Source organism: Chenopodium album, chromosome 5 (genome assembly GCF_948465745.1).
Source record: "Chenopodium album chromosome 5, dcCheAlbu1.1, whole genome shotgun sequence".
Classification (NCBI taxonomy): domain Eukaryota; kingdom Viridiplantae; phylum Streptophyta; class Magnoliopsida; order Caryophyllales; family Amaranthaceae; genus Chenopodium; species Chenopodium album.
This window is the reverse complement of record NC_137838.1, coordinates 52,165,564-52,178,307: the sequence shown is the minus strand read 5'-3', so window position 1 is coordinate 52,178,307 and position 12,744 is coordinate 52,165,564.

Below are 12,744 nucleotides of genomic sequence, written 5' to 3'. Positions count from 1 at the left end.
GCGCTTGTCTATTAGCGACAAGGACGCAAGCCTAAAGTGAGGGAGGTTCGTAAGCACTCAGCAACACGGACCAAGGTATCTTAAGAAAGCACTCGTCAACAACGGGTGCTAGGTCGGGGCTTGTGACGGCCGATACTTCGAAGCGGGCACAAGCGGAACCGACTAGATGAGGGCGTCTTTTGAGGGTCTCTTGGTTTGGAGGGGATGCTTTAAAACAAGGTAAGCACAATATCTATAAAGGCTTAAACAACACACAAGTCTTAAAGCAATAGCAAAGGGGTAGAGAGCGTAGATTGAATAACCATGCGCTCCCTAAAGAGCTTTATATTGCATTAGTAGAGAATTACAAGTGAACATTGAAATGACAGTAACACAATAATTCTCCCTAGAGCCTAGAAAATAAAAAGAAGGACTAAAGAGACATTACAAAGGGGAAATTACAAGGAAAATAAAGAAGAATACATAATAAAAAGGTTGGATTCTAACATCCTCCCCCACTTAAGCCGTCGACGACCTCGTCGACTCACAAACAAACTTACACACAAAAGAAAAAGAAATAGCAGCTTCATCCTTCGATTGTTGGGGAGGTTCTCGTCCTGGTTCTGATGTTGGCGCGGGAGCTGTTGTTGCGGCTATCGTCTTCTGCATCTGGATGATATGGTTTGAGGCGACTAACGTGGAAGACTGGGTGTATCCTCATCCACGTTGGCGGTTCAACTTTGTACGCACTCTTCCCAATCCGTTTGGTGATGCGGATGGGGCCTTCATATTTTCTGAGCAGTCGACGATCTCTTCCTCGAAGAAACTTGAGTTGCTCTGGCAGGACTTTCACCATCACCATGTCCCCCACACTAAATTCCAACGGCCTTTTGTTCTGGTCTGCCCACTTCTTCATTCTCTTCGATGCTCGCTCTAGGTAAGCACGGGCAACTTCCATGTTTTGCTGCCATTCTCGCTTGAACTCTCGTGCTTCACGGCTTCTCCCCTCTTCGGAGGTTGCTATTGTGTGAGGCAGGAGGGGTTGCTGGCCCATCACCAGTTCAAAAGGGCTTCTGTTGGATGTTGTGCTCTTCTGGGCGTTAAAACACAGTTGAGCAACATCGAGGAGTTTCACCCAATCCTTCTAATTGGCGCTGACAAAATGTCTCAAGTATTCCTCTAAGAGACCGTTGAATCTCTCAGTTTGCCCATCAGATTGAGGGTGGTGGCTCGAAGACATATTCAAGTCGGACCCCATTAACTTAAACGATTCCGTCCAGAATATGCTCGTGAATCTCGTGTCTCGGTCGCTGACGATGCTTTGCGGCAACCCCCAATACTTCACAATGTGTGAAGAATAATGACGCCGTCTCCTCAGCACCGCAGGCCTTCTGCAAGGGAACAAAGGTGGCATATTTTGAGAATCTGTCGATCACCACCATCACAGCTGAATACTGCTCTACTTTGGGGAGACCACTGATAAAGTCCATCGAGATGCTTTCCCAAGGACGTGACGGAACAGGGAGGGGATCTAGGAGGCCTCCAGGTTTCTGACGATCTACCTTGTCTTGTTGACAAACCAAGCAAGTTCGGGTGTAGTGCATAACGTCTTCCTTCATCCCGGGCCAATAATACCCCATGGAGAGTAAGCTTAACGTCGTTTGCCAACCTGGATGTCCTGCCCACAGAGTATCGTGGCATTCTTTCAACAACATCTTCCTTAATCCTCCTGCTTTAGGGATGAAAAGTTTTGTACCTTTGGTGAAGATGAGACCATCTTCCATCCAAAAACGTCTGGTCTTCCCTTCTTCAATCATCTTCGTTAAGGTAGTTGTCATCGGGTCATCTGGTAGATAAGCTCGAACTTGATCCCTAACTGTCGTGGCAATGCTGCTTGAAGTCATGGGGGCAAGCTTGTATGTTGCGGCAAGATCCGCACGCCTACTCAGGGCGTCGGCGACTCTGTTGCTTGCTCCCAGCCTGTAAGTGAACTCCACATTAAAATCGGCAAGGGCCTCCTGCCAACGAGCCTGCTTTCCCGTTAATTTTGGTTGGGTGAGGAAGTAGCTAGCCGCCGTGTTATCGGTGCGGACAATGAATTTCGAGCCCAACAAGTAGTGTCTCCACCCCTTCAAGTAGTGAACAATCGCTAAGAGCTCTTTTTCTTGTGCTGCATATCTCCTTTCTGCATCACTCAACTTCCGGCTCTCGTAAGCGATTGGGTGTCCTTCTTGGAGTAAGACCCCGCCCAAAGCATAATCAGATGCATCTGTCTCAACCTCAAACGGCTTGTTGATGTTGGGGAGCGCTAGGACCGGCTCCTTCATTACTGCTTCTTTAAGCTTGAGGAAAGCCCCCTGTTGTTTCTCTGACCAATCCCACTTGTTGTCTTTCTTTAGCAACTTCGTCAAAGGGCTCGCTATCTCAGAGTATCCTTGAATGAAGCGTCGGTAGTAATTAGCTAACCCCAAGAACGACCTTAGCTCCGAGACGTTCCTTGGTGCTTGCCAATCACTAATGGCTTGGATTTTCTTCGGATCCATCCTTATGCGGCCACCTCCTACGAAATGACCCAGAAAGCTTACTTCCTTTTCCGCAAAGGCACATTTCTCTCGCTTCACGAACAGGTGATGTTGTCTCAATTTCTCAAACACTTTCTTCAAGTGTTCTAAGTGATCTTCAAGGGTGTTGCTGAAGATTACGATGTCGTCCAAGTAGACCACCACAAACTTGTCCAGATATTCGTGGAAAACTTGATTCATCAACGTACAGAATGTTGCAGGAGCATTTGTTAACCCGAATGGCATGACCAACCACTCGAACGCCCCGTACCTGGTGACACAGGCCGTCTTTGGTTCATCTCCTTGTGCAATTCGAACCTGATGGTATCCAGACCTTAGGTCGAGCTTGGTGAAGTACACTGCATCTCCTAGCTGGTCGAACAAATCAGCCACCAAAGGAATTGGATAGTGGTTCCTCACCGTAAGCTTGTTTAAGGCTCTGTAGTCGATGCACAATCTCAAACTCCCATCCTGCTTCTTCTGGAAAAGGACCGGCGCACCATAGGGAGCTCTAGAAGGACGGATAAATCCGGCTTCCAACAGCCCATCTAATTGTTTTCGTAACTCTGCGAGCTCCGGAGGGGCCATCCGATAGGGACTTCTCGCGGGTGGTCTGGCACCGGGCACCAGCTCAATGCTGTGATCTATGGCCCTTCGAGGGGGAAGAGATTTCGGGAGCTCCTTGGGGAGGATGTCAGAATATTCCCCCAGTAACTCACTAATGACCTCGGGAATGTCCCCCTCCTCCTCTTCCTCCTTCATTGAGAGAGTAGCAAGGAACGTAGGCTCATTCCTCCTAATCCCCTTCTTGAGTTGCATTGCCGAGAGGAGGGGGCCTTTCAATTCTTTCCCTTCTTCTGCTTGGGTGTGTGTCCGCAAGAGGCATGGTTGGCGGCTGGTCACAAGTAAGGACCCTAGGTGGGGCATCGGGACAGCCTTACTGGAGTGTAGGAAGTCCATCCTGAGAACCAGCTCAAAATCATCCATTGTGGCCACAATGAAATCCAGAGTCCCATTCCACTCCCCAATCTTCGTGTGCACGTTCCTTGCCACCCCACAAGTTGGCTGAGCTTCAGAGTTAACGGTCTTCATTCGACCTCCACTATGCACGGCCTTCAGGCCTAATCTGCTTGCCTCCCGCTTGGTGACAAAGTTGTGGGTAGCTCCCGTATCAACCATTGCCCGGGCTTTCTTCCCATTTATCACGACATCAACGTACATCAAGCTGGTGGCTCGGCTCTTGTTCCCGGATGTCTCTTTTTCCATTGCACACATATAATACACTGCCCCTAACTTAGAGGGTTCTTCTTCGCTGACAACGTCCTCCTCTTTGTCATCTCCCTTAGTGGGTTCTGAGGACATCGAGGACAACTTCTTCTGGAGGTTGTCTATTTCCGCCTTGTGCTGGCACTCGAACCATTTATGCGGTCCGCGACAGAGTATGCAAGTGAGGGGTTTGTTCCATGATGATGATGAGCCGGCGGGCCCACCTCTGTTTGTGGATGCCGCGACTCCGCCCTTCCGTGAGTCCTCTCCCCCACTCCTATATCTGTTCCCAACACTGTTCGAGCTGGTTTGAGAGTTACCACTAGTGCTCTTCGGAGTACTTGAAGTTGACCCCATGTTCCCCTTCTTTTGGTTAGGCACCCTCTCTGATGAATAATCCATCAACCTTTCAGCTGCAGCTATAGCACCTGACAAGGTATCAATTTTCTGGCGCCATATCTCTCTTTGGGCCCAATCTTTTAGACCTCGCACAAAGTTGAATAGACGGTCTTTCTCCGACATGTCATGGATCTCCAACATGCAAGCCGAATATTCTTTTACATATTCACGAATGGAGGTTTTGTGTTGCAGAGTCGCAAGCTTGGTGCGAGCAATGAACTCAGTGTTTTCCGGGTAGAATTGAGCCATCAATTCTTTCTTTAGATCTTCCCACGTGTCTACCGACGTCCTCTTAGCTTGGATGTCGGCGTACTTTGTGCGCCACCAGAGTTTGGCGTCGTCCACTAAATACATCGTGGCAGTATCTACTTTTAGTCCGTCCTCCAACTGGCAGATACGGAAGTACTGCTCCATGTCAAAGATGAAGTTATCCACTTCCTTCGAATCTCTCGTGCCATTGAAGGTTCGAGGTTTGGGAGGTTTTATTCTAGCACCTCCGGTTCCCCCGAGCCCTCTTTGAGCATGCATCAAGGTTGCACATTTATCTTGTGCCTCGTCAGCTACGCCTTGCACAAAGTTAAGCTGCTCCGTCAACCCATCGATTGCCGAAGTAAGCCTCTCTATTTGCTCGGCTTGTTTTATCACAATATCTTCGAGCTTGGGCAACCTTTCTCCCAATACAGCCCACTCTTCCGACTTGCCTTCAAGCCATGCAAGTCGTTCTTCCCATGAGTATTCTGGCGTCTCGTCGAGCGACATTTTCGAGCAACTTGGCTCTGATACCAACTGTCACGGTCCGAGAGTTTTGACACCGGATCGTGCGGCGCGCGCTTGTCTATTAGCGACAAGGACGCAAGCCTAAAGTGAGGGAGGTTCGTAAGCACTCAGCAACACGGACCAAGGTATCTTAAGAAAGCACTCGTCAACAACGGGTGCTAGGTCGGGGCTTGTGACGGCCGATACTTCGAAGCGGGCACAAGCGGAACCGACTAGATGAGGGCGTCTTTTGAGGGTCTCTTGGTTTGGAGGGGATGCTTTAAAACAAGGTAAGCACAATATCTATAAAGGCTTAAACAACACACAAGTCTTAAAGCAATAGCAAAGGGGTAGAGAGCGTAGATTGAATAACCATGCGCTCCCTAAAGAGCTTTATATTGCATTAGTAGAGAATTACAAGTGAACATTGAAATGACAGTAACACAATAATTCTCCCTAGAGCCTAGAAAATAAAAAGAAGGACTAAAGAGACATTACAAAGGGGAAATTACAAGGAAATAAAGAAGAATACATAATAAAGAGGTTGGATTCTAACACCTGGCCACACGATGTGACCAGTTACACAGAAAAGTCCCCAAAATAATATTACTTCTTCCGTTGAAAGAGAAAATGTTTCTGGTACGAGTATATGAGGTCCATATGCAGAGATATAAAGTTTGATGTGTAATGAAGAGAATGTCTTTGGCAAAAAACATTTTTTTTTGACAAGTTTGGCAAAAAACATTAATTGTTATTTTATTGTCAAAACTCATTAATTCATGACAAATTCCACCGTGTTTTGACCATTAAAATAAAATATGAAATGTAACTTAGTGGCAACTTTAAATAAGTGATAATTTAATTATTTTAAAGGTTATGTAACATTACAAAAAATGAAGATCATATTTTACGTGTACGTGAATGAGTTAACTTACTTTATTATACTATTTGTCTTCTGGAAAACTTTTGTATACACCCGATTTTCAGTAATTTACTGAACATCGGGTACACTTTTGTGTCACTTTTGTCAAATTTAGTGTCACTTTTGTCAAATTTATCAATGAAGCATAAATAACTTATATATATGTCAGGGTAACTTTTGTGCGTTTTAGTGTAACTTTTGCACATTTTATTGTCACTTTATAACGGATGTTCAGTAATTTACTGAACATCCGTTTTATTTAAAAGTTTGTCTTCTTTTTAATTGACACGTATTCATTTTTTAGAAAGTTTTTTTAGTTGACACGTTTTTTTTTTGGAATAACTTTTTTTTACCTTGCATTTAAAAGCTACATCACTTGCCTTTTCATTCTCTCTCACTCTTTCTTCTCTCCTTAATATATGTGCCTAAATCAAACGCGTCAACTAAATAGAAACGGAGGAAGTATGTGAATATGCTCGGTAACACGTAGAAATTTATGGATTTGATATATTACAATTAGGGGCAAGATAAGGAACTAATAAATAGTGAGCTGCTTAAAACTTTTTAAAGGATTGTAAAATCATTTTATGATGAGAGACAAAGACAACTAGGGACGCAATCTATTGAGTTTCACCCCTGGAATGATCCACGAAATTGTTGACTTTGTATAGTCTTGAACCATCTAAAATTTGAGTAAATGTATTGAACCATTTAGAATTCGAGGATGAAGTTATGAAATTAGATCATGACATAACATATGATTATAAGGTTTGATAAGCTTAAACTAGTAATTACTCATCCGGTTACTATTATTGTGTTTAATTTATTAAATATGCAAATTACAAGGTACTTGATCCAATTGTTCAATAAATCTTATTAGGTGTGAGATTTAAATCTCAATAATCTTATCTATCTATTAATAAGGTGTTCAAAATAATTCAATAATATATTGCCTCTGTTTTTTTTATACTTGCAACACATCCTTGTGGCACGCACTTTGAGGTCGAGATTATACAATGGAAATGATCAAATTAATTAAAATAGTTTTTAATACATGGTACCTAACCCTTTTCTAATCCCAGTGTTAAAATTATTTTGAAAAATAAAATCATTCGTTTATCTTCACTAATGGACTCCTGAAATTGTATGGCTGAAGTCTACATTGCAAGTAAAAGAAAACAGAGGAAGTATAATGCAATAATAAGAAAACCCTTCAATGCAATAATTAATATTATGTAAAAGAAATCACATACTTTGATTACGTTTTTTTGAGGTTATATTCGTGAAATAAATTGTTAGAAACTTCTAAATTTAATAAAATAATTTAAAAAGAAACAATTAAGTTAAACCTAAAGGTTTTATACTTTTATTAAACAATTTTTCCACCAAATAACCCTGAGTTTTAACTTTATTTACCAAATACCCACGAAACCATTTAGTTTTTATACAATACCTTGCAACGGCCATTTGTAAACAGATATTAGGTTATTGTTTAGGTGATTTTAATAATTTTCTACTCCCACATTTTCATCATATCCCCATCATCCACCAACTTCAACTAAAGGCAAATTAGTAAAATCACTTAAACGACAGCCTAACGTCTATTAACAAAAAGGGCATTGTGAAATATTGTATAAAACCTGAATAGTATATGGAAAATTTAAAATTTTCCGTGGATATTTGGTGAATAATATTTAAACTCATGATGATTTATTCTTATGCTTTCGCCCCATCAGCGCTTCTTGAATAGTTGAGATTCTCTTTCAGAAGAGGTTGAACTTGAAAGTTGACTCGTCTTTTAGACCCTTAAAGAACTCTATATAAGCAACATCGTCAGACAGTTCTTGGATCAAGATTCTCACCAGATTTAACTGCCTGACATAAGAACGGAGCCCATCCTTGTCTCCTTATCGTACCACGTCCAAAGACTTCTCTTTTTGGCGGGTATGTTCATGGAGAAGTTAGAGGCGAACAAGAACTCAATCGTCCTGAAATTGTTGAAGAACCCAGCCGATAGATTGCTAAACCATTGTTGGGAAATGCCATGTAGTGTAGCTGGGAAACACCTGCACCATGCGGCATAATCCAACCTCTGCAGGTACATAAGGTGGGTGTATTCCATCAGGTGGTCTTCCGGGTTGATGGTACCATCATAGGTACCCACCATGACATTTTTAACCTTGGCCGACTGTGCTGCCTCGGTTACATCTTTGGAGAATGCAGAATATTGTTCTCTAAGTTTTAGTAGACGAAGTTGTGATGAGTGTCATTTATGGCACTCATTTAGCCTATTTTAGGATGAATTTTAATCGCTTTTATAGCCTTTTTATCTCTTTTTCTTTAGTTTTACTTGTTATTTCTCTAGTTTGTGTTTTCCTTAGTTGTTTTCCCGTTTTCTTGCATTTCTTAGTTTATTTTGCCTTTTCTCTTTTATTTGTTTGCTTTTCTTTGATTTCAGAAGATTGGTGATGTCTAATGAGCTCAATGGCTTTTTCTCAGGAATTGCAAGGCACAAGATGCAAGCTGGTCCCTCCCTTTAAAGCTCAAAGTGTTAAGAGATGCAAAATCCAAGTCTTCTAGGCCGCGCTCCCAAGCTACGCGGGCATAAAAAATAGTGTTGAACCCACCGTGGAGGCCTTTGGAAATTGCCACCCCCAATGTTCATCAAGTGGAGCGCACAGAAGCATCGACAGATGCATGGGTGGAGCTTCCCTGGTCCCAGGCGCAAGCGCGCAGGGCAGGGGCGCAGTCGCGCAGCTTTGCTTCCCCTATTCCGTACCCATTTCTTCATGGCCGCGCATATTGAGGAGAGGGCGCGCCTATTGGGGTTCTTTTTGGACGTCTAAATTACTTCTCCTTTGTTAGTTTTACTATATGTAGATTTTTTTCCTTTTAGAGAGTAGATATTGATGAGGATTATGAGAATTGTATGAGATTTAAAATAGTTTTAGAGAGAGAAGCTCAAGATTTTGGGAAACTTTGTTCTTAGATTTTAGAGAGAGAAACTGGGTAATTGATGATTGTTCTACATTTTTTTTATCTTCATTCCCTTTGATATAAATCAAAGTTTTGTAAGAATTCTTTTTCCTTTAATACAATTTCAGTGTTTGATCTTTGATATATTGTTGAATTTCTTTAGATTGTTTGATTTGATTGTTGATATTTGTATTACAATGTTGATGATGAAATTGATGATTAATTTAGTTATGATTTTAAATATTACCATGTGTAGTGAGTAGTTCATTTGCCAGGGATGTGGTGAAGCATGTATGAGTGATAAGCTATTGCTAACTTGGGGATTTTGATTAATTTGATATTGTTGTTAAATTAGTTGATGGAATTTGTGCATGTTTTTGATTTGTTGAGGAGTAGCTAACCTTGATTATCAAGCTAGACTGCATTGTAGTTTTCATTGATATGACACATTGATTTGGAAGCTACTATTATCGATTGATCTTGTTTTGTGATTTTCCTTTGAATGTCATTTGCTGAGACCACTAGCTTGACCCTTGGAAATAACTCTTCAAGTGATTTTGATTGCAAATACCGTTTTCCCTTGCATTATTTGATTAAGCAATTTCCCGACAAATTAGCAAGTTTATCGTAAGTTCATGTGCATCCTAAATCCCTGGCACCTTGATATTTTTTTTAGTAAGTTAAATTTTATTATTAAAAAAGAGCAAGGAAAACCGTACAACTTACAAAAAGCTAGGCTGTACACCCGAACTACACAAAACCCTAAAGGGCAAACAAACCACCTAAGGTTTCTAAGCCAAGGCAACTACAATCTAGGATGGGTTTTGCAAAGGTGAAGAAAACCCCTACTCGATGGACTTAGGGACACAAACCGCCATCAAAGAAGGGCACCTGAACCTAGGACCAGACAACAAATAAAATCAAGCTCACAGCTAAGCAATAAGGGAAATCCTATCAGTAGTAGAACACCTAAAAGCAATATTGAAAATAATGTCATTTACAACACAGTCAACAGGTTTACAACAACCATTGAACATGCATGGTGCTATTCCCCCAACTCTAAATACAGTGCACAATTAATGCAAAAGCCATCAAAAGTAGCTTAGCTTTCCTTCTGTTCTTCTTGCTGTGCAGCTTCATCCAATGCACTTCATTTGAGAACCAAGAAATAGACTTGCTGCATTTAATCTTAGTAAGAACATCCTGCCATATCCTCATAGAATACCCATAAGAGAAAAATAAGTGTTGAACACTTTCATTTTTCTGCAAACACAATAGACAAATAGGATCACAAGCACTACAAGAAAAATCACTTTTCGTAGCGATTATTTCGTAGCGATTATTCATTCGCTACAATATGCAAGTATGTTTGTGAAATAATTAAGGATGTCGTATCATTTTTACAATCGCCATGGTTTTCCCTTCTAAAATCGATACGAAAAGCATAATAATACATATCCACACTATTTTTACACATTTATATAATTTTGAGAAATCGTATCATTTACAATCGCCATTAAATGCTAAAAATCGATACGAAAAGCCTTTTCAACACTAGATATATAAATATTGTTTGAAAAAGAATACATAAAATATGTCATAGTTTATTGGTGAAACATTTAATATAAGAGTTTGAGGTTGCATGTTCGAATCTTGTAAAGATCATACACATGTTTTTTTTTTTTGAAGAAAATGAGTTGAACATTTATAGCGATTGTAATCGCTACAATAATCACCACGATTGGATGTAGTTTTTCGTATCGATTATTGAGGCCAACCCCAGCGATATTGAAAACCACTACTAAAGGCTAAGGCAACGGGGGATATTGTATCGAATGACCATTCGTTGGGAAAGCTTTTTGTTGCAATTACAATCGATACTAAAGGTTAAAATAATCGCTACGAAAAGGTTATTTTCTTGTAGTGAAGAAATATTCCAAGACATCAACCTGTCCTTTATCAACAGGCTGTTCCACAGAGCAAGCCACAGGCTAAACACACATTTTGGAGATGCAGCATTATTGCAGATCAGCCTTCTTCAATCCATTTTTGGACTCTGAGGTCTAAGGAGCCTGTAAATCATACTAATTTTTTACAGAATGCCCATGGATAATAGAGCTCCGATCCAACCTCCCAAATTATCTATCACAGTCCTGCATTGCAAAATTTTCCTCAAAACCCAAAAGCATTTCTTGTGAATAAGAAAATCCCAGCACTGTCTATGCTTGAAATAATACTTGATTTGGGTATTTATACCCCGCCAAGTGGCCCCAAGGAGCGTGTGACACACGTCACTTTAACAGGCGTCCAAATGGACTCCCTAGATACTGACACGTGTCCTGAAGAAATGGCTCCTGGGAAATGGCGGCCTTCAAGGCCCAAATCCAAAGGTAACTGCAAAACGGCGTTGCCCTAATTCCTAGGTCATCAAACCATAGGAAATGACACACTTTTATAGGACCCTATATATAGGGAGATTCCCCAAGTAATTAGGGTAAGGTCTTAATCATTAGGACATTTATTACTCTCGAAAACAGAGAACACCTGATCTTGGAATCTGAGAAGATACTTACTTTCCGCATGTTTTACTCCGAATCCGTACTAACTTAATCTTCGGAGGCGGACCTCCGACCATCCGGAGCTCCGTTCACTTTGCAGGTACATGCGCCTTTGTTGGATCTAATCTTTGAGTCGTAACTCTCCCAAGGGATATAAAAACACCTGAAACATTTGGCGCCATCTATGGGGAGAGTACCTCTAAGATAGTTTCACAAGAACCTATACCGCCTCTAGAAAACAACCGGCCTACGGTTGAAGTAGAGGTCCATTCGGACCATAACTCTAGTGAAGATGAAGACATCAAAACCTATGTGGCCCATGATGGTTCATTCATCTCTAAATGCATCCGTCACAAGGACAGGCGGGAGCGCAATGCTGACCAGTCGGGTACAAGCAAGCCCCCTGGGTAGCCGTCTGATCCTATTAAGGCGGTAGGATCAACCCCAGTCACCCGAGATGAGCTCATGAAATTCATGACAAGTTTCAAGGGTGAAATCAAGGATTTAATCAACAAGAGGACGACTGCTCCTAGGGAGGAACATTCGGCCAAAAAACCAGCCCAAGCTAAGAAACAAAAGTTGGTCAGGGACCGCCAGCCCATTCCTTACCCTGCTTCAAGGGAGAAGGCTTGGCCCTAGATCAACCTCTCCAGACTGCGTTTCCTAGAAACGACAGAAAGGAAAGCCATCCGGCATGTGCAGCCAGACAGCAGCAAAATGACATTCTTTGATGCTCGACTCTACATCGAGCAAAATAAGAACCACTAGCTGTCTAAGTCGGCATCCATGTCGACTTATCCAGATAGCTTCAAGAATACCTCAGTGAGGAATTCTCAATTTGTGCACGGGACTCTGTCAAGCGGCCCTCTCATTCTATTAGGACCCCATGTAATCAAGTCAGCGCAGTATATGGCTCAGCCATTATACAGGTCGCCTGCTTTGCCTTACATCCAGCTTACCTTCTTCGGAGGACATGCGGCATATAACTATCAGCCTATGGACTGACAACTTCGGCTACAAAACCTTGGAGAACAACCCTCTGCGTTCTCTAGGGAAATAGCCAAGGCCAACAGCCGGCCAAGGTTAAAAATGTGTTAGTAGGGACATATGGTGGTACCTCCAACCCAGAAGATCACCTTCTGGCATACTCCCACCTCATGTACTTACAGGGGTTGGATAATGATATTATGGTTAAATTTCTTCCAATATTAATGTTTATTCTATTATTATTTATGATCACTATATTGCATGTTAAAGGGAATATGTAATTGAAAATCACGACTAATAAGATAATTTGGACAACCAGTTTAGGATCCTTTTTAATCTC